The following is a 27,465-nucleotide window of genomic DNA, read 5'->3' as shown; positions in this document are numbered from 1 at the left end:
CTACCATGGTGGACTTTATGCAAAGGTAGTCGCTAGCCTGACAATAATTCATTGAGTCCCAAAGGAGGGAGGCTGAAAGTCTGCAATTTCCATTTCCATTGTAATTTTTTCAGTTTTATATTGATATACACAGTGTTTAAGCTAATAAATCAAAAACATGTAGCAGCTCCTTCAGACCACTTCACTTACACCGAGTACACTTTTTCAGCATTCAACTCCCACTGGTAAGATTGTTTTAGTCTCGGTCCTGTGGGTAATATTTCAGGCTCTGCACATCCTTCTTGTTTCCCGTTCCTTAAAAAAATATACATCTCTGCACTGCTCATAATGCAAGTTTATTTAGATTTGAAAAAGCTGCTCCAATTCTCTGGGGCCAATTTCCGCTTTGCTGGCATTTTTAAGGTTTTTTAAAATCTCTAACTTTATTTTGTACGATAAATGAATGGACGCACTTTTATATCTGCTTTCTGTGGTTGAATTAGTTGAAAAGAGTGTTTGAAAGCACACGTTATTAATAAAACATCACCTCTTATGGTATAACTGAACACAGAAAGTGCTGTCAAGTGGCATCTTTATTACTTTTTCCTAAAATGAGTGACATACGCATCCTGTGATGTCAGTGAAAGCTTTATTGGCTGGTATATTGGTGGAGATTTAAAAAGAGCGGGAGCTGCGAGTCGGAGCAGAGATTTAAAAAGATCGCGGCCTAGTTTCGGGAGCCGTTCGGAGGAGGAGGAGCAGTCTCTGTCAGGGAGAGAACCTGAGAACATCTGAGACCCTCAGAAGGTAAGTAAGTGATTTTTACTCATTTTTACTCTTTTATTACCTTTTCAAATTGTGTGTGTGTGGGGGAGGGGTGGGGGGGAAATGAAGTGACATCACAGAAAAGCTGTGATCTGAGTGGCTGGTTGGGAATCTACACTAAATTTAAAAAATTAAGCATTGGTAACTAATTAAACATAATTACTTAATTATAATTTAGAGGGATATCTAAGCCAGAGATCGGAGAGTACTATATTTAGCTTTCACATTTATAGTAGAAATCTAGTGCTAGGAAAAAGATAGTTAACAGCAACTTTTTAAAACATTTTTTTCAACTTTTAATTTTAATTTACTAATTAATTGACACAATGTCAGTTAGAGGGGTGCAGTGCTCTGACTGTTAGATGTGGCAGGTCCGGGAGGCTTCCAGCGTCCCGGATGGCTTCATCTGCAGAAAGTGCACCCAACTGGAGCTCCTCACAAACCGCATGGTTCGGATGGAGCGGCAATTGGATGCACTTACGAGCATGCAGATGGCGGAAAGCATCATAGATAGCAGTTATATAAATGTGGTCACACCCAAGGTGCAGGCAGAGAAATGGGTGACCACCAGAAAGGGCAGGCAGTCAGTGCAGGATTCCCCTGTGGTTGTCCCCCTCTCAAACAGGTATACCCCTTTGGATACTGTCGGGGGGGATAGCCTATCAGGGGGAAGCAGCAGCATCCAGAGCCGTGGCACCACGGCTGGCTCTGATGTTCAGAAGGGAGGGTCAAAGCGCAGAAGAGCAATAGTAATCGGGGACTCTATAGTCAGGGGCACAGATAGGCGCTTCTGTGGACGTGAAAGAGACTCCAGGATGGTATGTTGCCTTCCTGGTGCCAGGGTCCAGGATGTCACCGAACGGGTAGAGAGCATCCTGAAGGGGGAGGGCAAACAGGCAGAGGTCGTTGTACATATTGGTACTAACGACATAGGCAGGAAGGGGCATGAGGTCCTGCAGCAGGAGTTCAGGGAGCTAGGCAGAAAGTTAAAAGACAGGACCTCTAGGGTTGTAATCTCGGGATTACTCCCTGTGCCATGTGCCAGTGAGGCTAGAAATAGGAAGATAGAGCAGCTAAACACGTGGCTAAACCTAGGAGGGAGGGTTTCCGTTATCTGGACCACTAGGAACTCTTCCGGGGCAGGTGTGACCTATATAAGAAGGACGGGTTGCATCTAAACAGGAGAGGCATAAATATCCTGGCCGCGAGGTTTGCTAGTGTCACACGGGAGGGTTTAAACTAGTATGGCAGGGAGGTGGGCACGGGAGCAATAGGTCAGAAGGTGAGAGCATTGAGGGAGAACTAGGGAATAGGGCCAGTATGGCTCTGAGGAAGTGCAGACAGGGAGGAGTTGCTGAACACAGCGGGTCTGGTGGCCTGAAGTGCATATGTATTAATGCAAGAAGTATTACGGGTAAGGCAGATGAACTTAGAGCTTGGATTAGTACTTGGAACTATGATGTTGTTGCCATTACAGAGACCTGGTTGAGGGAAGGGCAGGATTGGCAGCTAAACGTTCCAGGAATTAGATGTTTCAGGTGGGATAGAGGGGGACGTAAAAGGGGTGGCGGAGTTGCGCTACTGGTTAGGGAAGATATCACAGCTGTACTACGGGAGGACACCTCAGAGGGCAGTGAGGCTATATGGGTAGAGATCAGGAATAAGAAGGGTGCAGTCACAATGTTGGGGGTTTACTACAGGCCTCCCAACAGCCAGCGGGAGATAGAGGAGCAGATAGGTAGACAGATTTTGGAAAAGAGTAAAAACAACAGGGTTGTGGTGATGGGAGACTTCAACTTCCCCAATATTGACTGGGACTCATTAGTGCCAGGGGCTTAGACGGGGCAGAGTTTGTAAGGAGCATCCAGGAGGGCTTCTTAAAACAATATGTAGACAGTCCAACTAGGGAAGGGGTGGTACTGGACCTGGTATTGAGGAATGAACCCGGCCAGGTGGTAGAAGTTTCAGTAGAGGAGCATTTCGGGAACAGTGACCACAATTCAGTAAGTTTTAAAGTGCTGGTGGACAAGGATAAGAGTGGTCCTAGGGTGAATGTGCTAAATTGGGGGAAGGCTAATTGTAACAATATTAGGCGGGAACTGAAGAACCTAGATTGGGGGCGGATGTTTGAGGGCAAATCAACATCTGACATGTGGGAGGCTTTCAAGTGTCAGTTGAAAGGAATTCAGGACCGGCATGTTCCTGTGAGGAAGAAGGATAAATACGGCAATTTTCGGGAACCTTGGATAACGAGAGATATTGTAGGCCTCGTCAAAAAGAAAAAGGAGGCATTTGTCAGGGCTAAAAGGTTGGGAACAGACGAAGCCTGTGTGGAATATAAGGAAAGTAGGAAGGAACTTAAGCAAGGAGTCAGGAGGGCTAAGAAGTGTCACGAAAAGTCATTGGCAAATAGGGTTAAGGAAAATCCCAAGGCTTTTTACACGTACATAAAAAGCAAGAGGGTAGCCAGGGAAAGGGTTGGCCCACTGAAGGATAGGCAAGGGAATCTATGTGTGGAGCCAGAGGAAATGGGCGAGGTACTAAATGAACACTTTGCATCAGTATTCACCAAAGAGAAGGAATTGGTAGATGTTGAGTCTGGAGAAGGGTGTGTAGATAGCCTGGGTCACACTGAGATCCAAAAAGACGAGGTGTTGGGCAGCTTGAAAAATATTAAGGTAGATAAGTTCTCAGGGCCTGTTGGGATCTACCCCAGAATACTGAAGGAGGCTGGAGAGGAAATTGCTGAGGCCTTGACAGAAATCTTTGGATCCTCACTGTCTTCAGGGGATGTCCCGGAGGACTGGAGAATAGCCAATGTTGTTCCTCTGTTTAAGAAGGGTAGCAAGGATAATCCAGGGAACTACAGGCCGGTGAGCCTTACTTCAGTGGTAGGGAAATTACTGGAGAGAATTCTTCGAGACAGGATCTACTCCCATTTGGAAGCAAATGGACGCATTAGTGAGAGGCAGCATGGTTTTGTGAAGGGGAGGTCATGTCTCACTAACTTGATAAGAGTTTTTCGAGGAGGTCACAAAGATGATTGATGCAGGTAGGGCAGTGGATGTTTATATGGACTTCAGTAAGGCCTTTGACAAGGTCCCTCATGGTACAAAAGGTGAAGTCACACAGGATCAGGGGTGAGCTGGCAAGGTGGATACAGAACTGGCTAGGTCATAGAAGGCAGGGAGTATCAATGGAAGGATGCTTTTCTAATTGGAGGGCTGTGACCAGTGGTGTTCCGCAGGGATCAGTGCTGGGACCTTTGCTGTTTGTAGTATATATAAATGATTTGGAGGAAAATGTAACTGGTCTGATTAGTAAGTTTGCAGACGACACAAAGGTTAGTGGAATTGCGGATAGCGATGAGGACTGTCAGAGGATACAGCAGGATTTAGATTGTTTGGAGACGTGGGCGGAGAGATGGCAGATGGAGTTTAACTGGATAAATGTGAGGTAATGCATTTTGGAAGGTCTAATGCAGGTAGGAAATATACAGTGAATGGTAGAACCCTCAAGAATATTGAAAGTCAGAGAGATCTAGGTGTCCAGGTCCACAGGTCACTGAAAGGGGCAACACAGGTGGAGAAGGTAGTCAAGAAAGCATACGGCATGCTTGCCTTCATTGGCCGGGGCATTAAGTATAAGAATTGGCAAGTCATGTTGCAGCTGTATAGAACCTTAGTTAGGCCACACTTGGAGTATAGTGTTCAACTCTGGTCGCCACACTCCCAGAAGGATGTGGAGGCTTTAGAGAGGGTGCAGAAGAGATTTACCAGAATGTTGTCTGGTATGGAGGGCATTAGCTATGAGGAGCGGTTGAATAAACTCGGTTTGTTCTCACTGGAACGACGGAGGTTGAGGGGCGACCTGATAGAGGTCTACAAAATTATGAGGGGCATAGGCAGAATGGATAGTCAGAGGCTTTTCCCCAGGGTAGAGGGGTCAATTACTAGGGGGCATAGGTTTAAGGTGAGAGGGGCAAGGTTTAGAGTAGATGTACGAGGCAAGTTTTTTACACAGAGGGTAGTGGGTGCCTGGAACTCGTTACCGGAGGAGGTGGTGGAAGCAGGGACGATAGTGACATTTAAGGGGCATCTTTTTAGCCTCAAAATAAGGGGAAGTAGATTTAGGACTGAATTTAGGAGGAACTTCTTCACCCAAAGGGTTGTGAATCTATGGAATTCCTTGCCCAGTGAAGCAGTAGAGGCTCCTTCATTAAATGTTTTTAAGATAAAGATAGATAGTTTTTTGAAGAATAAAGGGATTAAGGGTTATGGTGTTCGGGCCGGAAAGTGGAGCTGAGTCCACAAAAGATCAGCCATGATCTCATTGAATGGTGGAGCAGGCTTGAGGGGCCAGATGGCCTACTCCTGCTCCTAGTTCTTATGTTCTTGACAAATACATGAATAGGATGGGAATAGAGGGATACGGACCCAGGAAGTGTAGAAGATTGTAGTTTAGTCAAGCAGCATGGTCGGCACGGGCTTGGAGGGCCGAAGGGCCTGTTCCTGTGCTGTACATTTCTTTGCTCTTTGTTCTATATAAGAATCCATTGGGACATTAAGGTTGTTGATATTGTTGTTTACTCACTGGGAACTAAACCACGCAGTTTTGTTTAATGGAATGGCATTATTCAGTGGGAAGTAATCGTATTGCTGGGTCATTGGTTTAATGGAGTTTTTCGGAATGTGCAGGTAGCTGGGCCGTATATGATTTGACCCCTTTGTGGGCCATGATTCACATGTATGTGATGGACATCTAGATCTTATGCCCTTCAGACTTTTGATGTCTCCAGAGTTCCAGAACAGAGATGTTCATGATGGTTCAATTTTTTGCACAGACTATTTCGTAAACAAAGGGATGGATTCTCCATTGCCCAATGCTGCCATCGGGATTCCCGAGCGTCCCCAAATAAATGCACCAGGCGGGAGGAAACAAAGTGATTTGCATCCATTTCAATATAATTAATGGGCTGAAAGGCCAATTCACTCCCTCCACCCTCCACCTCCCACCCCCCTTATGCATCGACCCACACAGCAGGAAATCCATCGAGCAGGCTTTGGTGCAAGTTTGCCCAAGCGCAGCACTGATGGTGGGTCAAGGGAGTCCGGGACATAACTGAGGTGCCCTCCCTCAAATTCCATCGGAAGATCCCTCACCACATCAAAACGAGCTAAGTACTTTATGCTGTGCATAAGAGGAAGTGACGCCACTTGCCTCCTTTTGATGTGGTGAAGAGTCGTCCATCACCGCAATCGTGTTTATAAACATTATGGTTGACATCAAAGCAGGGTTTGAGATGCATTCAAGTGTGAAGGGAAATATGGATAAACAATCCACCAAGCACCTGTTTCTGGCCTAATAAAAATGTCAATCACTGGGGGTTTTGCAGTTTAACGGCTGTCAAGGGATTTGAAGCCCTTTCAAGCATATCTGGCTTTAGAGGAAACCTCTGACACTTTTAACAGCTGCTGCTTTAAATGCTATTGTCTGAGGTCGCAGATGTTAGGGATATTTCACTGTACTGCCTGGGACTGCTCTGCAGCTTTCAGGCAGGAGTGAGTGATAAGGGTCTCTGATGTGGGGTCTAATGGGATCTCTTGATAGGAGTGACTGAAGGAGGGGTCTGGTGGGTGTCTGATAGGGGTGACATGGGCTCGGTGGTGAGGGAGTGGGTCGGGTCACCCTTATGATTGCATGCTGGGGGGGGGGGTGACTCAGTATTCCGGTGGTGGAGGGGAAGCCCCTACTTGTCAGAATGGGAGAGGGGGGTTGCATTGAGGGGGATGTGGGGGGTGGCCTGACACCGACCCTCAGGATTGGGCCAATACTGGTATTCAAAAGGAATCCAACAAGCTTTCTCCCATGCAAAATTTGGATGGTGAAGGGGAGAGACTTGTATTAGAGACCCCACTCCGAGTGCCAACGGAGACCAGTCCTGATTCTCCGCTGCTGGGAGCACTTAGGCTGCAGAACGGAGAACCGTGGCCAAGATTTTATTCTCATAGGTGGTGTATCCTACCCTATATGCCATTAAACAAGAATTAAATACCAGTTTATAATTTCTGTAAATGTTATGGGCAGCACGGTAGCACAAGCTTCACAGCGCCAGGGTCCCAGGTTCGATTCCCTGCTGGATCACTTACTGTGCGGAGTCTGCACGCTCTCCCTGTGTCTGCGTGGGTTTCCTCTGGGTGCTCCTGTTTCCTCCCACAGTCCAAAGAAGTGCAGTTTAGGTGGATTGGCCATGCTAAATTGCCCTTAGTGTCCAAAAAGGTTAGGAGGGATTATTGAGTTACAGGGATAGGGTGGAAGTGAGGGCTTAATGTGGGTCGTTGCAGACTCGATGGGTCGAATGGCCTCCTCCTGCACAGTCTGTTCTGTGTTCTATGTTCCAGTGTTGCTGCTTGGTTTTATTACATCTATGAGTAATTATTTAATGGGAAATCATGCTTTTAATATCAGAACTCTGAAAATTGTCCATTTATCACTTGTTACTAATGGAGAACATCTGCATATGTGCACGTTACTCACAAGCAATTTTTAAACATACTGGTTTGAATTATTTTCCAACGTTATGAACAGCAGAGAGACAGGCAAATTGTACTTCTTTCCTCTGACCAACTGTCCGTAAGGAGAAGGTGTTTTGAATTTATTTTTAAAACATGTGGTGGTGTGTTTTCCCTAACTTTCAGTTTGTGTGATCCAATTTACCTAATAACTCGCAGCAAACTCATGTTATGATTAAATCAGAAGGTTAGTTTATTTCACATTCAAAACCCTGGGAAGGAGTGTTTGCAACTTCAAACTCCACTATACGTACCCAGTAAGGGGCGGGGGGATAGAAAAAAATAGTTTCACAACCATGTAGAGTAAAATCACAGGGCCCACAGAAATGGATATTAGTTTGTGTGATTTCCAGATCCTGAGAAGTCAAAATCCAAAGGGTGTTCCCTTCGTAGCTGAGTTTAGCCCCAATGGGTTTCTGGTTGGAGACGACCACACAACAATAATTTAAATGAATGGCGCTGCAACACAATGGGCTTTTCTGCTTAGCAAGAGTTGATCAGAGATTATTAAAAATCAAACAGGCTTCGAGGGGTGGAGAAATGCTAATTGGCTTGCTCAGCCTGGCTATTCGAGTCCTTTCCCATTGATGTTAAAACAGCGGTCTGCCTGTAAAACCAAAGCTGTAATGTTTAAACTGTCCAAAAGATCAGAGGCTTGGGTCGAGTGACAAAACTCATTAATAGTTAATTGCAGCATAACAATCAATTTCTATGCTTCTGGCCAAAATTCCATTGTTCCCTCAATAGTTCCCTTTTGAAATGGACCTGAACAGTCCCAGGAGCGAGATGGATCTGTTAACAGCTCTGTTAACAACAAATTTTGATCTCTTATGATAATTTAGTTTGGGGAGCCAGTTTCTATGTACTTCCTCTGCTTTTGTCGATTACAAGGGGTCTGTACAATGAGGTATAAGATTCCACATGCTGAGAGAGGAATTATTTTGTTCTTGTAACTTCCTGGGGTAGCTCCTAGAACAAAAGAACCAATCCTGTGGTCACGTGACATGTAGCAGCCATCTTTTTGGATCATTAGAAATACCTTTTTTTAAACATGGCAAAAGAGTAGTTTGGGATTTCTTTTCATGTCAGTATGGACCCAACACCAGTAAAATTTCGCAATTTTGTTGTGACCTGTTTGGTTCTATAGAAACAGTTGTCAATCCTTTGCCCAGATTTCAAATGTGAGTGACACATTTGCTTTAATTTAACAAATTAGTATCAGTCACTCTCTTCAGCTTTGTGTTGCTTTTCTCTTTTGCTCTGCAATGTCAGTAAACCTTGAAGTCAGAGCTCAGTGAAGCTGAATAGATCCACAGAGCAAGGCATTCAAATGCAGCATATCTATGCCTAGCTCTTGTGGGAGTTAACTATATAATGAGGAAGCAGGAACAATGATGAGACAGCAACTAAAAATACCCACCGGAAAATCAAGTTTGTCTTTAAAGGAACTTCCAAAATCAAAACATTCATTATTAGGTTTTCATACATCATAACTATGAATGGTAATTATTCCTATCATTTACTTTGGGAAAAGAGTGCAAATTAGGATGAAGAAAGATAATTAGGGTAACAACTTGCCATCCAGACACCTAAAGCTAGGTATTTAAACTTTGTCTTGCAGAACAATTTCATCTCCCAGAAAGGGCATTGGTCCTAGTTTTGTTCAGGTGAACCAATTTGTGCCTTACAAGCCACTATGCCTGCACCATCCATCCATGCAATAAACTTCCTTATGTTAGTTTTCCTGTACGGAAATATCCTTGCTCCCTGTAACATTGTTCTATACCCCATAGTGAGATATCTACCCTCACTCAACAAGTATTGGCATGTGCTCTGATTTTAATTTATTTTTTTCTCTATCTCTACCTGCCTCAATAGAATGTTTCTTTCCCTTCTCTTTCAACACATTATTCAATATTATTCCTGACATGGGGTGAGTTGGTATTATATGTAGGCCCCGACCCTCCACAGGCAACCAGCAGGAATGTGGCGGCAATCAATTTGGCAGCTGCCAGTTAGGACGCCTCTGCCGGGACAACTGGGCTGAGAGCCAGCAGATCTACAAACTTGTCCACACCACTGTGAGAAGTGGCCGTTGCTGCTGCTGCGAGACCAAGAGGGCACTTCTGTTGTGTTCTGTGTTATGGCCATGGTACAGATGCACACAGAACATCTAGTTCTTTGACTCGTAGGATGATTTATTAACAATACTAACACGTGGAAAGATAACTAACAAATTGTGATACAGACAGTAATGAATAAATTCAGTGAATTCTCTTGGAGCTGCTTCTGGTGCGATTATCCTCATGTACATCTTACTACCAACTGGTGGGTATCTCAAGTCACATGATAGATCTCTATCACCACCAGCTGGTTGGAGGTTGCATTGCTAACTATACACAGAACTGTGCAAAGGCAGATGACCACGGCTTCCATTTTGAGACAGCCTCAAAGGGGAGGGGAGAAATTTGTTTCTGCGCTGGGGCCAGGCAAGCAGTCATGCCTCAGCAATCAGAGGGATAACGCTTTCAGCAGTGGCATCAGGGTTGCCAAGGAAACTATTGCTGCTGGAGGGTCTCTCCTTAGATCATAGAACTTCTGGAAACCAAAGCACCCTTGTCTTCCTCCCCGCCATAGTTTTCAGATTGTGTGTGGTGAACAAGAAGTCTGTTGAACACATTTTACATATTATGTTTGACTTGCTGATGGTGAGTTATTCAACATTCAATGTTCTATTGGGGCCACTGATTTATGAGATTGAATTTGTGAGTTTAAAATTGCACCCAGTCTGAAAGTTTCTCAAAGTGATGACAGGAAGTCCATTATGGTAATGGTTTCATTATCTCACAGACAAGTATCTAAATCGATAATAATTTTTTCTTCTGGGTGAGAAAATTATTAAAAGGAATTTAGAAATTCATGAGCAAGTGAAAATGTAAGCCTGATTTATCAATTGTTCTTGTTGCAGCTTGTTGCTGACAACATGTTTTTTGGCTGATGTAGTATTGGTACAGCTGAATATATTCAACACAGGAAAACATATTTGCAGGAGAAGTCGTGCCTTTGATTTCACAATTGTGTAACAATGTTTATGTGTGGTGGTAGTCATGGTTTCATAGAATTTTAGATTTCAAAATCATATTGCTAGCTGCTTGGCTAATGGGCATGATTAAACAGCTAGCCAGAACTTGTAGGAATTGTACTGTTTATTGAACGCAACATGATTAAGTCAACTAATTTCAATGTCCACTTTCAGGCTCATTTGACAGGTGTTTCTCAACGGCGACGCCGCCGTTGACACTGCTATTCAACGGCACTTTGCCATTTTTTTGAGCCTCGGGAGGTTTCTCCCCATCGAGGCCACACTTAGGGAGACTTTCTGCACTGAGGAGCTGAGCTCACCAACAGGAGCGGCTCCTTACAGATCGGGGCGCCATTTTGTACGGCTGCCCCGACTTCTACACCCACCTCTTTCAGGACCCCCACCTTCACCACATCAACCTTTATTTTTGTCCCCCTCAAACACCTCCTTTCCCCATTCATGGACAAGCCCCAGAGGGCTCGATCCCTGGCAGTCCGCCCCGGTACCCGGTATCTTGGCACTGCGAGCCTGACACTGACAGGTTTCCCAGGTGACACTGCCAGGGTAGCAGGTACCAGAAGGCGTGCCAGGCTGCTACCCTGCCCAGTCCCTGACTAGCCGTCGAGACCCCCCAAGGTGCCCTCATGCCTAATTCACGTTTGTAATCCAAATCACACCGGGGGTAAGTGAGTCAGGTGACTCACAATCGGCCTGGCACCCAGCACGGAGCCTGATTGGGATTCTCCCAGGATTCTCTCCGCGCCGGGGCAACGCGGTGGCTGGTGTTCCTTTATGGCATGCCACACATTTGTGCAGTATTTTCTCCTGATAGCTGATATGAATATACTTTTATTTTTTCCAAGTAAAACTCTGACCCGTAACTTTAGTAGAATTGGCACCACTACCTTACTGCCATTTTTCACCAAGAATTTTGTATGAAAAGTACAGACACATCAATCATTTGAAAAATGCCTGAGTGAGTACAAACAAAGATTTGTTAATGTCATTGCACACCGAAACCTGGAGGTCTTTGTTTCAGAGGTTTCAATATTGGTTGATTCATTTAACTCCTATTTAAATTATTGTTTTTTTTAATGTTGAAGGTGCTTTGCAAATTCTGGCCAATATTATCCATATATTTTCAAAGGTAAGGCAGATTTTCACCAGAGTAAAACCTAAGTAACATGCAGTATGAATGCCTACAAGGCCTGTGTGAGCTGCAGGAATATTTCTTTGTATGAAGATGGTAAGAGTAACATACGGCTATTCTTTGTTATTATGCTCTCAATATCTCATGCTAGCCCAGGCCTCAGGGCACTGGAGATGAGAGAGAGGGAGAGGTTGTTATTCCTTCTTCTGTCAAGCCCAGGCTTGTCCAACCCTATCCCTTGGGGTGCCATATTTGCATATTTTTCTTACACAAGGGGCTGATGAGCAAATTTCAGAAAGATAAAGTTTCACACAACAATAAATTGAATTTCAAAAAAAGTTTTAAGGAAAGACACTGGGCCGGATTCTCCATTTCAGAGTCTATCGGGCGGGATTCTCCGACCCCCCCGCCGGTCGGAGAATCGCCGGGGGGGGGGGGGGGCGACGTGAATCCCGCCCCGCCGCTCCTACGCTGGCTGCCGAATTCTCCAGCACCGGTTTTTCGGCAGGGGTGGGAATCGCATCGCGCCAGTCGGGGGCCGTTGGCAGTGGCCCCCCTGGCGATTCTCCGCCCCTGCGATGGGCTGACCCGTTTTCGGCCGGTCCCGCCTGCGTAAATCAAACCACTTCCGGACAGGCGGGACCTGGCTCTGCGGGCGGCCTGCAGAGCAGCGATCGGAGCCCACCGATCCGCGGGCCGGCCTGTGCCATAGGGGCACTCTTTTCCTCAATGCAGGCTGCTGTCAACCTCCGCCATGGCCGGCACGGAGAAAAACCCTCCGCATGCGCTGGGATGCCACGAGCACACGCTGGTGGTCCCATCCATGCTCCGGCCGGTGGAGGCCCTTCGGCGCCAGTTGGCGCGGTGCCAAGCCCTTCCGTGCCGGCTGGTGCGGCGCCAACCCCGCCGGAGGGTTCCGCACCTGGGCAGCCCAACACCGGAATGGTTCACACCACTCCTTAGCGCCGGTACGGTCCGCTCCGCCGGGTAGAGGAGAATTCCGCCCTATATGTGCTGATGTCGGGACTGAACCGCCAGAGTTCTACGACCCAGAATGCGGCGCCAGCCCTGGAGCGATTCAGGATATCCTAATGGGCTTTCACCGGCACCACGTGGAAATGGTTCAATCCAACAAACGCTGCTGTATGATTTGCTGGGGTCTGATGAGCTGCAGCTGCATATAAACATTCCAATCCCCACACACTCTCATTCCACCCAAGAAGGTGCCAAAGTTCGCTGATGCCGAGCTGGAGACACTTTGGATGCGTGAAAGATTTGGATTTGGGTTTGGATTTGGGTCTATTGTCACGTGTACCGAGGAACAGTGAAGTATTATTCCGCGTACAGTCCAGACAGATTGTTCCGTACATTAAAAAACATAGGACACCAATAAATACACAATGTAAATACAGAGACGCCAACATCGGGTGAAGCATATGGAGTGTAGTACTACTCCGTAGAGAAGATGTGTGGAGAGATTAGTTCAGTCCATAAGAGGGTCATTCAGGAGGAGAGAGGTGGGACATCCTTTTCCCCGGGATGTCAACTGGGCATAGTGCAGGTCACAGAGGCTGGGAGTGCCATGGGCCCCACGCCAGGACCGACCAGCAGTACAGGAAGAAGCTTCCGACCTCCTCAGGACATCCAGGCCAGGGTGAGTAGCCATCATTCCCCTGGCATCACCCTCAACCCATCAGTCCCGCACCCGGCCCCCACCAGGCGGACCGGTAGGCAATGCTGCACGAGTGTTGGAAACTCTCCCAGGCCAACCAGGATGTGCTAACACCACCACCGTGCCCTGGCACCAACTACCATGCCACACTCCCGTAGCACCGTCCCACTTAGAGGGTGATTGAACTCACCCGCGTGTACCCCATCCTGCACCACTTGCCAATACCCATGCCACCCGCCACGGCTGGGTGGCCTGCACGCACAGGCCACCCCTGTGCTGCCCATATCCTAGTACCTCACACTATGCGTTTTCTGTCCCTCAGGAGAAGGCGTCCCACAACTGCCAGAAGCAGAAGGGCGGAGAGGTCTCACTGGACCTGCGGCCCCTCACCATCACCGAACAGACGGCAGTGGACCTGAGCGGTGGGGTCGGAGAGCGGCCAATTGCCGAGGTGGAGGTCGGCATCGGAGATCCAAGTGAGACACCCCCCCTGCCCATCTAACCATGAGTCTTGTCTTGCGTCTTGCAGGATCACCTGCCAACGAGGCGGGTCCATCTGGGCTCCCTTGCCCCAGCCACAACCTCACGACTCATCCGCCAACTAGGTGGGACTTGTTGGTAACCCGTGCCCCAGCCACAATCCCAAGACACCCCGGAGCACACATCCGGGGACGACACCGACTTCTCGGTACTGCTTTCAGCAACACCCTCCACCATCCCAGAGACACTCGCCTTGATGGGGCATGTTAGTGAAGAGGCTCCTGGGGCACTATCCGGTGCGCACCACACACATGCAGCGGTACATCAGGCGGAGGTCCCATCAGTGTTGGAGATGCAGACGCAAAGCCAGAGACTGCATGAATGAGTGTCAGCAACCATCCAGTGCCTGCAGGTGCAATTGGAGGAGTCCAACCGCCTGTGGGGGCAGGAGGCAATGCCTAGCATTCATGCTACCCTGGCCAACACTGCACCGTGGCGTTCACAGTGGAAGCCTTGGCTGCGACGGCCTCGGCCATGGGTCAGAATATCCAAGGCCGAGGGCACAGTGTGCGGGTGGAACAGGGCAGGGCTGCCATATCATAGGCAGCCATATACCAGGGCCACATGGACATTGCTGAAACGCTCCAGCGCGTGGCCCAGAAACAACGGGCCTTGGCTGCAGGCGTCGAGAGTATTGGTCTGGCACTGGCTGATCTGAACCAGACACAAAGGGTCCTGGCATGGTCCCTGAGTGATGTGGCACAGTCCCTGTACTCTGTGGCAGCATGGGGGACTCTGGTCGTGATGAGAACGCGCGTCCAGGACTGGTAGTGCCAGTTGGCAGGAGAGCACCTGGAGATCACTCCAGCCGCATTCCCGGCCCCAGGAGTAGCTCGGAGGCCATTGGGCGCCCCAAGTGAGGAATAGGTGATGAGGCCCATGTCAGTGACTCCCATGGGGAGGTGCTGGAACACCTCAGCGCCTCTGAATCCCTCCCACCTGTCCCTAGCAAATCCGAAGGACAGCTGGCAGAACAGGTTGGCACCATGCCACCTGTGACTGCAGGTAGACTGGCGAGCCCATCCAGGCCCAGTCGCTCCAGAGGGAAGCTGCCTAAGGGGACCCAGGCCACAGCACGTGGATCGCAGCAGGCCGCCTCTACCTCTGATGTACCGTCTGGGGGCTCAACTAGTCGAAGCATTAAGGCACATTGGGCGAGAAAGTTAGGCACAAGTTAAGTTGGCACAGGTGAAGTACATAGGTTAGCGTTAGGGGCTAGGACACAATACTTATACATAATCATAATAAACATCTATTCACCAATGTTCCAACCTGCCTCGGTGCTCTGTCTGAAGGGTACAGTAAGAAGTTAGCTTTCGGAGTGTAGCTCCTGCATCAGGTGAGTGAAGAGGTAGGTTACACACATACATATATAAACAAAGCCAATGATGCAAGATGACACTTTGGATGGGTAGTGTGTGATGGTGAGAGTGAGAGAAAAACCTGAGAATGGGTGTAAAGCAGACTCACACTCATTCCCACGCATTCACGCACTCAGTTAGCCTCATACTCCCAGGCATGCACTCGCATACAGTAAGTCTGGCACTAACAGATGCACATTCACATACAGTCAGCGCAGGCACGCACACACACACACTCACTCACTCACTCACTCACTCACCCCCATATACTCACCACAGCTTCCTGGTCCCACCAATACTACACCCTCCACAGGCCCCCTAATTCTCGGCCTTCCCTGGGCTTGCCTCGTCCTGACCTTCCTCAGGCCCAACGAACATTCGCTCTCCTCAGTCCCACCGAAACGTTGCCCTCCGTAGGCCACCAAACCTTTGCCTTCCTTGGCCAGGAAAACCTCAGCACACTCTCCAGTGCTGGTGTTCGCTGCTCCTCCAATCAGAGAATGTTTCTCTCCCTTATTTGCTGCTGATAAATTGAGTCGTGAGTCTATCAGAAACAAATGTGGGAGAGAAATAGACTATTGATTGCAGGAGCAACCCGATGTAGATTCTTCCATTGAGACATGCCTGTTTGACAGGAATTTTGGTAACGGGATTGGGGGCTGTATAGAGGGACGTCAGAAATGGCACCAGGCCCATGGGCCCATGGAACAGCCTGATCTGGACAATTATCAGAAGAGTGCGGATTGGTTATTAACCTACAATGTGTGAAAACCTGCAAAAAATTGCTACATTGAGGGAATTTTACAAAGGTGAAGGGGGGGTCTTGCCTGCTGGTTCGAAAGCTTGCAAGAGAAGGACTGCTGAAATACAAGCCAATCAGACAATTGACTGCCCACCGATGGGCCCTCCACGGCACCAAGACCCTCCATGGCACCAAGACACCAAGGGAGGAAAGTCCCATCTGCCGACAGCTGCCAGCTATTCAGAAGCCAGCAGTTCTTTTCTCGCAAGGCCACTGGGGAGATGGTGGCTGCTGCCAGAGTAACACCTAATGGGGTCCCAGAATCATAGAATTTACAGTGCAGAATGAGACCATTTGGCCCATTGAGTCTGCATCAGCCCTTGGAAAGAGCACCCCATTTAAGCCCACACTTCCTATCTATCCCCGTAACCCAGTGATATTTTTTGGACACTATGGGGTAATTTATCATGGCCAATCCATCTGACCTGCACATCTTTGGACTGTGGGAGGAAACCGGAGAACCCAAAGGAAACCGACGCAGACACTGGGAGAACGTGCAGGCGCCGCACAAACAGTGACCCAAGCAGGGAATTGAACCTACTCCCTGAGGCTGTGTAGCAACTGTGCTAACCATTGTGCTACCAAGCTGCCACACAACAACCCAAGCCAGAAGTAAACAATGGCGAGGTGTTTTACATGGAGAAGGCGTTTTTTGGTGATTGGCAGCAAGGACAGGAGAATGGCTGTCAGCAGCTCCCCCAATTCCCGATACCAAGTCCTTCGATCAGGCATTGAGCAAGGCAACCTCCCCTCTCTCCCAACAGGCCACAAGCAACCAGCACTGATTTGCATGCTGTGCACCCTAGATGGTAACAGCCATACCCTGGCTGGCTTAACACCAGGGAAGATGTATTTTTTTGTAAACGGCACAAAGAGTTGACCTCACGGTCCCCTTATCGGGGGAGCTTGTATTCTGCAAACTCCACAGGATAGTTGATCATCCCTACCCCCTAATACCCATATGGGTTATAACCCCTTTAATTGGTCATTAATTGCCCACTTAAAGCTTCAATTAGCAGCCTTCCTGCCACAGATTTAATCGCAGTGGAGGGAAAAATGTAGCCTTCACAAATGCCCCCCACCACCAACCTCTCCACAGGGCTGAACATAACATAACACAAACCGAAGTTGCCACAACCAAAAGATATTTTGTAACAATTGGAGAGGTGAGAAACTGGTGTCATGTGAGAGTACCTTTAAGAACTGGGGCCGGGATTCTCCCCTACCCGGCGGGGCGAAGCAATCCGGCGTAATGGAGTAGCGGGAACCACTCCGGCGTTGGGCCGCCCCAAAGGTGCGGAATTCTCTCTGTGTTATGTTCAGCCCTGTGGAGAGGTTGGTGGTGGGGGGCATTTGTGAAGGCTACATTTTTCCCTGCACTGCGATTAAATCTGTGGCAGGAAGGCTGCTAATTCTCCGCACCTTTAGGGGCCAAGCCCTCACCTTGAGGGGCTAGGACCACGCCGGAGTGATTTCCGCCCCGCCGGCTGGCGGGGAAGGCCTTTAGCACCACGTCAGCCGGTGCCGAAAGGACTCCGCCGGGTGACCCATGCGCGGGAGCGTCAGCGGCCGCTCACGCTCATGGCATCCCCGCGCATGCTGAGTGGAGGGGTCTCTTCCGCCTCCGCCATAGTGAAGACCATGGTGAAGGCGGAATAAAAAGAGTGCCCCCACAGCACATGCCCGCCCGCCGATCGGTGGGCCCCGATCGCGGGCCAGGCCACCGTGGGGGCACCCCCCGGGGCAAGATCGCCCGCGCCGTCTGCTCCCGCCAGTAAGGTAGGTGGTTCAATCCACGCCCGCTGGCGAGGGTTGACAGCGGCGGGACTTCGGCCCATCGCGGGCCGGAGAATCGCCTGGGGGAGCCCCGCCGTCCAGCGCGGCGCGATTCCCGCCCCCGCCGATTCTCTGGTAGCGGAGAATTCAGGACACGGCGGGGACAAGATTCATGCCCGCCCCCGGCGATTCTCCGACCCGGCGGGGGAGTCAGAGAATCGCGCCCTGGGTGCTTATCAAATAGCTGCAGTGAATGTATCTTTTAAGAAATGGGTGTTTATCAAATAGCTGCAGTGATGTCAGAGTGTGGGTTGAGCTGGGCTTGTCTGTCTGCTTAACTTTTGTTTTTGAGCTGCAGCTATTTAGTTTCATTTTCAGAGCAGGATAGCTGCAGGCAAAGCAAGCAGCTGTATAATGATCTCTTTCTACAAGCTACAGACTGTCTTCAGCTCATTTGAGGATTTCAAAATAATACCTGTTTCTGTAGAGAATTTAAACCTGATGTCTTTCAGTAAAAAGGGTTTAACATATGGATGATGTTAGGAAAGTTATGAAGGGTTACTTATAGAATATTGTATCTGTGGGGATTATTAGCGTTGATAGATGTTAAGATGTTTACTGTGGGTTTATAAAGTGTTAACGGGATTCTAAATAAACATGGTTTTGTTTTAAAAGTACTTTAGATCTCTGTTGCATCACACCTGTAAAGTAGGCCCTTGTGCTCCCCATAACCACAATCTATTAAAAGTTGTGGGTCAGGTGAACTCCATGATACACTTTAGGGTTCTCTAAACCCTGACCCATAACACTTGGTTGGTGATTAAGAACTCATGCAGAGCACATATCTTCAGCAAGAGGAGACCCAGCTTTTTCCAATGACACCTTCCTATGCCTGGTAATGTGCATCAATTCTTGGCAACTCCTGTCTAGTGGCAAAGTTATAGGAGATCATGTTAACAGATTCAAAAACAACTTCTTCCCCACTATTACCAGACTCTCATGGACTGAACTGATCTCGCCACACATCTTCTCTACTATGTAGCACTGTACTCCGTATGCTTCACCCGATGCCTATGTTTATGTATTTACATTGTGTATTGTAGCCACCTAAAATGGCTGATTCCCGAGTAAAATGGCCAAACCCCGATGTAAAATGGCGAACAAAAGGGGCTGATGGGAAAATCAGCCAACAGGACTGAAACGGACAGTTGCAGACAGAACAGTGTATTCGGCTCTGGGGAAGTCGGCCCAGACCGATACCTGCAACCATTAACAGCACATCAACCCAGCCATCTGCATTTTAATCGCCCATCCCCGTGAACAATTGTTACAAATTAGCACTTGAAAGCCGATCCAGACCTTTCGCACCAGCAGTGGCTGAGACAAAGAAAGGTGGACGACCACCCCCCGATCAAAGGAATCGCCCCATTATTGGAGCATATCGAACCCAGTGATTGGGACCAAGTCCAATCACTTGGGATCAGGGTCAAGGTCCGCCCCGAGAGGCGAGAAGCCCCTATGGACTATAAAAATAGGGGCCAAGTTCAGATCGACCCTTCTTCTCCTACTCGCAACCTTCGAGACCCTTCGACGAAAGAACAAGTGTTACTCCAGCGATCGCTACCAGATAGGTGTTCCAGATTATCGACCCATACCAGCCTTTTGAATCCCGCAGGCCAGACCTAATTCGATAGACCATTCGTTTCCCTAACCTGGTGGGCCATCTCCAAAGTTAAGTATTGGCCTTTAGTGGTAGGTAATAGTCTAGAAGTAGGATTATTGTATAAGTATTGCTGTATATAATAAATGATCGTTGATTTAACATTTACTAAGTGGTGTGCTGCATTTTTAATCATTACTAGAGCTTGAACCATGTGGCGGTATCAGAAAGATACCTGGCGACTCGTGAGCAAAGGTGACAGAATTAGAGCTAATAAAACTAAGGCTAATAAGAGCAACAGTTTTTATCATATGTCCTATGTTTTTTCATGTATGTAACGATCTGTCTGGACTGTACACAACATTACTTTTCCCTGTCCCTCGGTACAGGTAGCAATAAATCTAAATCTGAATTTCCCCTCTTTTCTTTGGCCCATGTCTACCCTCATGCTGGTAAACAGAATAGAGAAACTGGATTCATTACTGAAGTTACATTCTGCTCCAAGTGCGAGTGGTTAACAACGGAGCATGAATTTAGGCTGACAGGTTATTAAGTGAGCAGAGCTGAAAACTGGTGTGTGGGACGGTGATTCTGAGCATTGTTACGGATCATTAGATGCAGATTGTAATCTCAGCTGGTTGTGAAAGGATGCCTGTGGGACATTCAAAAACCATGTATCAATAAAGGCACCTACGAAAAAAGGACAGCTGATGCTAGTCGTTATTGTGTCAATAATTTACAGGTTTCACTTTATACTCCTGTCATGAATCTTGACCAAGCCCCATGTCAATTCACAGAAAATATTTATGCAGTATTTATTTTGAAAAACCTCAAATGATTTTAATTTGGAGATAATTACACAATATGTGATTTACTTGTTTGTATTTCCAAAGTGCTGCCGGGTGCCTTTTAGCTTGGACAGATATTTAACATTTCTTTTTTTCTTTTGTTGGTCACTAATTCAAAGAGATGGTAAAGAAGAGTTTCATTTGTATTCAGACTAAATAGTGGCAAGCAAAGCCCTTAATTGTTTGTAACAAATTATTAAACTTGTTTTATCAGCAATGGCAAAGAAATATTTGCTGTTGTGTTCAGTAATTATATGTTGTGACGACTGGATATTCAAACCTTGCCAACATGACATCACTTCACCAAGCTTTACAACCACTTTTTAAGAAGGCGATTTAATCGCGGGGACCCCTTGGGGGTGCAAATGTAGCCCCCCAGACGGAGTGGGGGGGGGAGGGTAGGGGAGAGGACATGCCTGGGCACTGCCTCCTGGCACAGGTGGCATTGCCAGGTTGCTGCAGTGCCAACTGAACCAAGGGGCAGGCGTTCGTGGGAGCACCATGAGGGGATTCCAGTTATGTGTGGTGGGGGTGCGGGTTGGGTGAGTTGGCAGTGAGGGGAACTTGCAGGCATGGGGGAGCCGACGGCGGGAGGGGGGGAGCGCTGGCATTACCTCTACGGTGGTGGGCGGGAGGTAATGATGAGCTGATAGTGGAGCCCCCAATGATTATCTGGGGGTGAGGGGACTCCTCCCCCCTCCCCCCGTGATTGTCAGGGGGTGGTGAAGAGCCCTGATACCTCCGTGGTTGGGGGGGGGGGGGGGGGAGTTCCACTTCAGTTCTGATGTGGGGAACCCTTTAAAGATTGTGCCCTTTACTCTGTGGAGCCAGGTGCCGGATCTATTAGGCCCCACCCCACCTGAGTGGCGGTGCAAACCTAGCGCACTTTGTTTTTCTTTGAAGAAGTAAAAACTGGCCTGTGCAGCTGGAGAGCTACAAGCTGGTTTTCAGTCAGAGTCTGACACTTTTGTAAAAAAAATATGGTACAAAATCATCTTTTCTTACGTTACCTGCCTCTTCAGGGATCATGAGAATATCCAGTGGAGGAGATTTATGAATCCTACTTGACAAGAAGCTCCATGTTTGAAAAGTAATTATGTTTAAGTGGAGTCCCATACGTTACAATGGAACAGACCAACTTGTATAGATTCAAATTGCTGAACCCAGTTAAAAATGCTGGATTCTAACATAAGCAAAGCTGAGGCAGTCCAAAGATTAAACCAAGAGAATCTTATGACTCATTTCTCTCCAATTATTCATTTATTATCACATTATGTTTTATCCTAGTTAACCAATTTTTGAGGAAGGGAGTGATTCTAACCCAATTTTGCTGGTGAGAAATTGACAGGATTAGATTATCTCTCATCACCCACTGCCTCCCACTACCACCACCCACACTGCTCTACACCCTATCTAATTTTACTTCCCAGTCAGTGACTTTGCTTGAATGTAAAATTGTGTAGGATGTAAAATGGATTGCTGATCTTATCCCATTAGTTCCCAATTGCATGAGTTAGATTATAATTAATTCCTACATTTGCTGTTTCTCCTTTGACCTTGAGTTGATAGTTTGCAACAGATTTCTTCTGTATTATTTAATCTGTCACTTTGAAAGAATCAAGGTTGATTTAACCAATCTGCAACTATTGACAATTCTTATAACCGGACCATTTCTTTCTAGACAATATCATAGCTTCTTCTGTGTATCCTTTCCTTGGCCGGGATGCATTCTATCAATGGCTAACCTTCAGCAATATGACACACATGTCCTGCTCCTTGTTGTCATATATTCCATTAAAACATGTAGGTCATTCTTTGTTAACTTTGCTCCAATACTGGACAGGTGCAGTAAATCTTGACTCTTCCTAATCATTTTTCTTTGACAGAACATGCTTAATTGTCTTCCTATCATGATCTTGAGTGCCTATACTTTGCTGTTCTGAGGTTCACTGGCCTGTAATTCTCAGCCGTATATTTCTCCCCTTGACTCTAATGAGCCTCCCTCCCTCAAATTAAACCTCAGTGAAAAATTATACCTCATTAGCCATATTCATGCTAATTACTGAGTGAACATGTCTGCCAGGATCTCCCCTAGTGCTTTTGTGTTTACTTATTTTCAAAGGAAAAACCTGTTGTCATCAGGTTTTGGTGTTGTATCAACTCTCAGTGTCTCCAGTTCTTTAAATTTTTCTGTCTTGCCAATGCCTGTCTTCAAGACACAGTCTTCTGACACCCTGTTCAGATCTTTAAAAAATAGATGAACATGTTTAAAAATTCACCCTTCCCCATATCTTCTGTAACTAATCTGCCGATCTTGTTTTTTCTGTGGTCCAATTTATTTCTGCCCATTATGGGTATCGCTGAAAAAACTAATTCTATTCATTTTCCCTCGTTTGAGTTCCTGAAAGCTGATGTGGTGGAATGAAACACTTCCAATATTTTGGGAAGACAAGTGGCAGTATCAGATGCTTTCAGCTGGCTGGAGATGGACAGAAACTTAGCAGCAATATAATTTCTAAATGTATTTCAAACCTGCATTTCCTCCTGGCCTACTCACACAACGGGCTGGATTCTCCGTAGCCCGACGCCGAAATCGCGGCCGGCGTCAGGGTGGAGAATCCAGTTGGATGTCGTAATCGGGCCCGGCGCCGGTTCGGCTATTCTCCGGGCACCGAAAATCGGCGGCACCGTGGAGTATGCCACGCCGCTGGGGGGGGGCCATTGCCAGAGTCCCGCCCAGCAATCCCCCGCTCCTGACCGGCCGCGTTCCCAACGGCATGGATCTAACCACCTATTGCCGGCCAGGATGCTCATGTGGCGGCTGTAGACTCAGTCCACGGCCGCCCTGGTCAGGGGTGGGCGGATCGGAGACCAGTGGGGGCCTTATAGGCGGCCGGGAATTTAGTGTGCGGGGGTTGAGGCTCGGGCGCGCGGCTGATCAGGGGTCTCTTTCTTCGGTCTGGCTCTGCGGTCCGAGTCCGCCATGGAGCATGCCGCGGCCGCTGGAGGCCGCCGCTTTGTGCATGCGCGGCCTCTGACCCGGAAGTGCGGGTGCCCATAACTGCAGCAAAGGTGCGAGATTCACTCCGGGACCCTGCTAGCCCCCTGCAGGGCATGGAATTTGTTTAACTTTTTTGCAGGGATTTCAGGTGTAGATTCTTGCAGTGTGGATGAGCAGAGAGATCTCGGTGTCCATGTGCATAGATCCCTGAAAGTTGCCACCCAGGTTGAGAGGGTTGTTAAGAAGGCGTACGGTGTGTTAGCTTTCATTGGTAGAGGGATTGCGTTTCGGAGCCATGAGGTCATGTTGCAGCTGTACAAAACTCTGGTGCGGCCGCATTTGGAGTATTGCGTGCAATTCTGGTCGCTGCATTATAGGAAGGATGTGGAAGCATTGGAAAGGGTGCAGAGGAGATTTACCAGAATGTTGCCTGGTATGGAGGGAAGATCTTATGAGGAAAGGCTGAGGGACTTGAGGCTGTTTTCGTTAGAGAGAAGAAGGTTAAGAGGTGACTTAATTGAGGCATACAAGATGATCAGAGGATTGGATATGGTGGACAATGAGAGCATTTTTCCTCGGATGGTGATAGAACAAAGAACAAAGAAAATTACAGCACAGGAACAGGCCCTTCGGCCCTCCCAGCCTGCGCCGATCCAGATCCTTTATCTAAACCTGTCACCTATTTTCCAAGGATCTACTTCCCTCTGTTTTGTGATGTCTAGCACGAGGGGACATAGCTTTAAATTGAGGGGCGATAGATATAAGACAGATGTCAGAGGTAGATTCTTTACTCAGAGTAGTCAGGGTGTGAAATGCCCTGCCTGCAACAGTAGTGGACTCGCCAACACTAAGGGCATTCAAATGGTCATTGGATAGACATATGGACGATAAGGGAATAGTGTAGATGGGCTTTAGAGTGGTTTCACAGGTCGGCGCAACATCGAGGGCCGAAGGGCCTGTACTGCGCTGTAATGTTCTATGTTCTATGATTCCGTCCTATGCAAATCACCTTTTTTAAAAAAAAAACGACATTTGGATCTAACATTACTTTTTATAAAAACAGAGTACCCTTGTATTAATAAACCTTGATCTGTTGCCTTTTTTGGTTGGGTTAAATACCACTTCTTAAGACGGTGTGGTCCATTTAAGCTATTGCAGAACTTCTTACATGAACCCATTTTATTTTCAAAGGAATATTACTCTTTTTTTTTTTTTTTTTTTTACGACTTTACTCGTAATAGAAAGTGTTTCTGCTCCGAAATGTTATTTCTGGATCTATTGCGCACGCCCATCTGTTTTGCACTTTGTCCCCTGCAAACCTTTAACAGAAAAACAAAATGAGGAGGAGCTGCCTGTCAACCGAGTTGTCACCAATACCAATCAGCAGATTCACTCTGCATTTGCCTGAATTTGTCACAGAATATTTGCTTGATGCTTAATACATCAACTCCACAGAATGCTTTTGAAACCATATTCATCCCAAAATAATATATAAAACAACCTCAGTAAGACAGATATCTGCTTCCCAATTAAATCTATGTTTTAATCCCAAATATAACTTCCGTGTACTGATGTTCCCCGATGTACAGTTTTTAAATTGTTTAAACCAGTTTTTCTTAAAAATGTGATTATGAATCGAGTATTAAAAACTAGAGTTAAGGGATTGTTGGAAGTTGTAGGGCCTTATTTGTTTGGTGTTCTCCAAATAGTTTCAAAGCACTGCATAAAATATTTCAGATTTATATATTTTAATTAGTTTGTTTTTTTAATTTGCAGCATTTTAGACAAACCAGCTAAGATTATAATCGTAATATCTGTGCTTGCCACAGGAAATTCACCTTCTTGGCATTGAAGCTGATGTTTGCTACATTGAAAATAACGTGGCAAATATATGAGAAACTACCTACGGTTTTTCACTACTGCCACAATGGTTCTAAATCTCAAAAAAGCACATCTTGTTTGCATTCGGTGAAGGAACTCTTTGATAAAGGTGCTTTTTGGGATTCTGATTTGGTAATGTTTGCTCACACCAAACATTGTCCTTTTATAGTAGACAGGATCACAAGCGTAACAATAGTTACTTTGTACATGCTTTCAATTAGCAAGCAAGACACATCCAAGTACACGTGTCTGGGCACTGAAAGTTTAGACTCTGCATTTAATATTTGACTAGGTTAAAGCGTAATTGTTTAAATTAAAGGGACAGGCCATTTCCATGATTTTGTTTGGAACATGTATTTCTGTTGTAGTCTGACAAAGTTTTTCATTATAGGGCTGAACTGAGAATTAAATCAATTTAATTCTGTTCATTAAAGTCTTGTCAGATGTTAAAAGTTTCTGCCACTTTCAGTTAGACACAGTTGTCTGCGAAATGAACAAGTAATAATGCTTGCGTGCAGTAAGAAAAAGAACATTCATACAAAGGCTCATTTAACTCATTTAAATATTGGACTTTTGTCGGTAGTGCAACTTTGCAATGAAACTTCCTTCAAAACTCAAGGATATTTGAAAGCTGCAGTTAGGCTGAATTGTACCCCACAATTTGACATTCTCATTCAAATATAGTTGTAATATCTGGAGGGATGTGCGTTCCTGTGAAATTGCCAAGCAGTAAGGGAGTTTTCTTCTCCAATCCAGTTGTGCATCAATTCTAAAATGACACATGAGTTTTGATTAACATTTAAAACCTTTATTATGCAGGTTTTTAATTTTCTCACTTGCTGTGACGTGCAAAGTTTAAATTGCTCTAAGTGATCCAGGGCCTGCATTTTGCGGTTGTAACAATGACAGAACTGACAACATTTTCCTTACAATTGTGAAAGTGACATCTTGTGCTTGTATATTAATAATTTATAATGCAAAAGCAGGCCCTTTGGCCCATTATGCCCATGCCAGTTCTCCTTGGAGCAATCCAGTCAGGCCCACTCCCCACCCCCACCCCATTCAATCCCAGTCGCACTGTAGGTTTAATTTCTTCAAGTACCCACCCAATTTCCTTTTGAATTTATTGATCGTTTCCACTTACACCACCTTTGTGGGTGGCAGGTTCCAGGTCTTTACTGCTGCTGTGTTAAAAAAGGCTCTCCGAAGATTCTTCCTGCATCGCTTGCCCAAAAGTTTAAATCTGTGACCTCCCACCCCGTACCTATACTATCAGCTATTGGGAACAATTATTCCTTGTCTACTTTTTCCAAATCTTTTCATAACTTTGTACACTTCTATAAAGGCTCCCCTCAATCTCCTTTGCTCCAAGGAATCAATACCAGCTTTTACAACTTAATCTTGTAACTAAAATCCTCCATTCCTGGAACCATTCTGATAAATCTCTTCTACACCTCTTACATTCTTTCAAAAATAAAAAATGTTACCACAGTCCAAGACTGCTCTCCCCTTTGAGATGTGGCGGGTCGGGATTGAAAAGCGGAAGAACATAGTTAAAGGGGGATGGGGGGTCTCCGATGGACTCAATTTGTCCCTCCAAAGATAGTTTTCCCCCCCCCACACCCACCCACCTACCTTCCCTTCCTGCCCAACAGTAGCCCGCTCAATGAAAGCTGCCGGGCCACTGACCTAACCTCCGCCTTCCTCTGCCGTGGGTAATATTGCAGTAGATGCAGAAAGAGGCCGTAAGGTGGCCATTATTAGTGACTTAAGGGCTTCAGTAGGCCCAAGGTTTGGCAGGCAGATTGCCTGCTGCCTTCCTTGCTCATCATACCATGGGAGTTGGCCGGGGGTGGATGCTTTGGGAAGGCCACATGCTTTATTTTATGAGGCACGTCCACTTTCATACACACTGGCTGGGGTCCATGAAATCTAGCCTTGTTTTTGTGGCCCTGGCCCTGGAAAACTAATTTTATGTTTGAAGTATGTCAAATTGATAAAATTTCATCGATGTTTAAAACAATGCTTTTTTTTTTCCTGCATTAATCCCATGTCTATGTGCCAATCCTAATTTAATTTTCTGTTAAATGTTCAAAAAGTGAAGGATTTTTTAACTTCCTGATTTGCAGGTTGTGAGAATTCTTCAATATGATTGGCTGTTTAGCCTGCTTGTTGAATTTACTATAGCTGGACACCGGTGATCCCCCACAGCCTACTGTCAGAATAAATTTAACATTAGGAAAGGGCAAAATCCACACACCAATCTGACTCAATCTTGATAGGTAGTTTTATTTTAGGACAGCAGTGAGTTCCTTT

At 46.7% G+C, this 27,465-nt stretch overlaps 1 protein-coding gene across 5 annotated transcripts in view; it reads left to right on the top strand.

Annotated features, from left to right (window-relative positions):
• arhgef10 (Rho guanine nucleotide exchange factor (GEF) 10) overlaps nucleotides 1-27,465 on the top strand; it is a 445,239-nt gene that overhangs the window by 254,785 nt on the left and 162,989 nt on the right. The window lies entirely within an intron of this gene.

Source organism: Scyliorhinus torazame, chromosome 4 (assembly GCF_047496885.1).
Source record: "Scyliorhinus torazame isolate Kashiwa2021f chromosome 4, sScyTor2.1, whole genome shotgun sequence".
In the NCBI taxonomy this organism is placed as follows: Eukaryota; Metazoa; Chordata; class Chondrichthyes; order Carcharhiniformes; family Scyliorhinidae; genus Scyliorhinus; species Scyliorhinus torazame.
The sequence above is the reverse complement of the archived record's forward strand: the minus strand, read 5'-3'. Positions and strand labels throughout refer to the sequence as shown.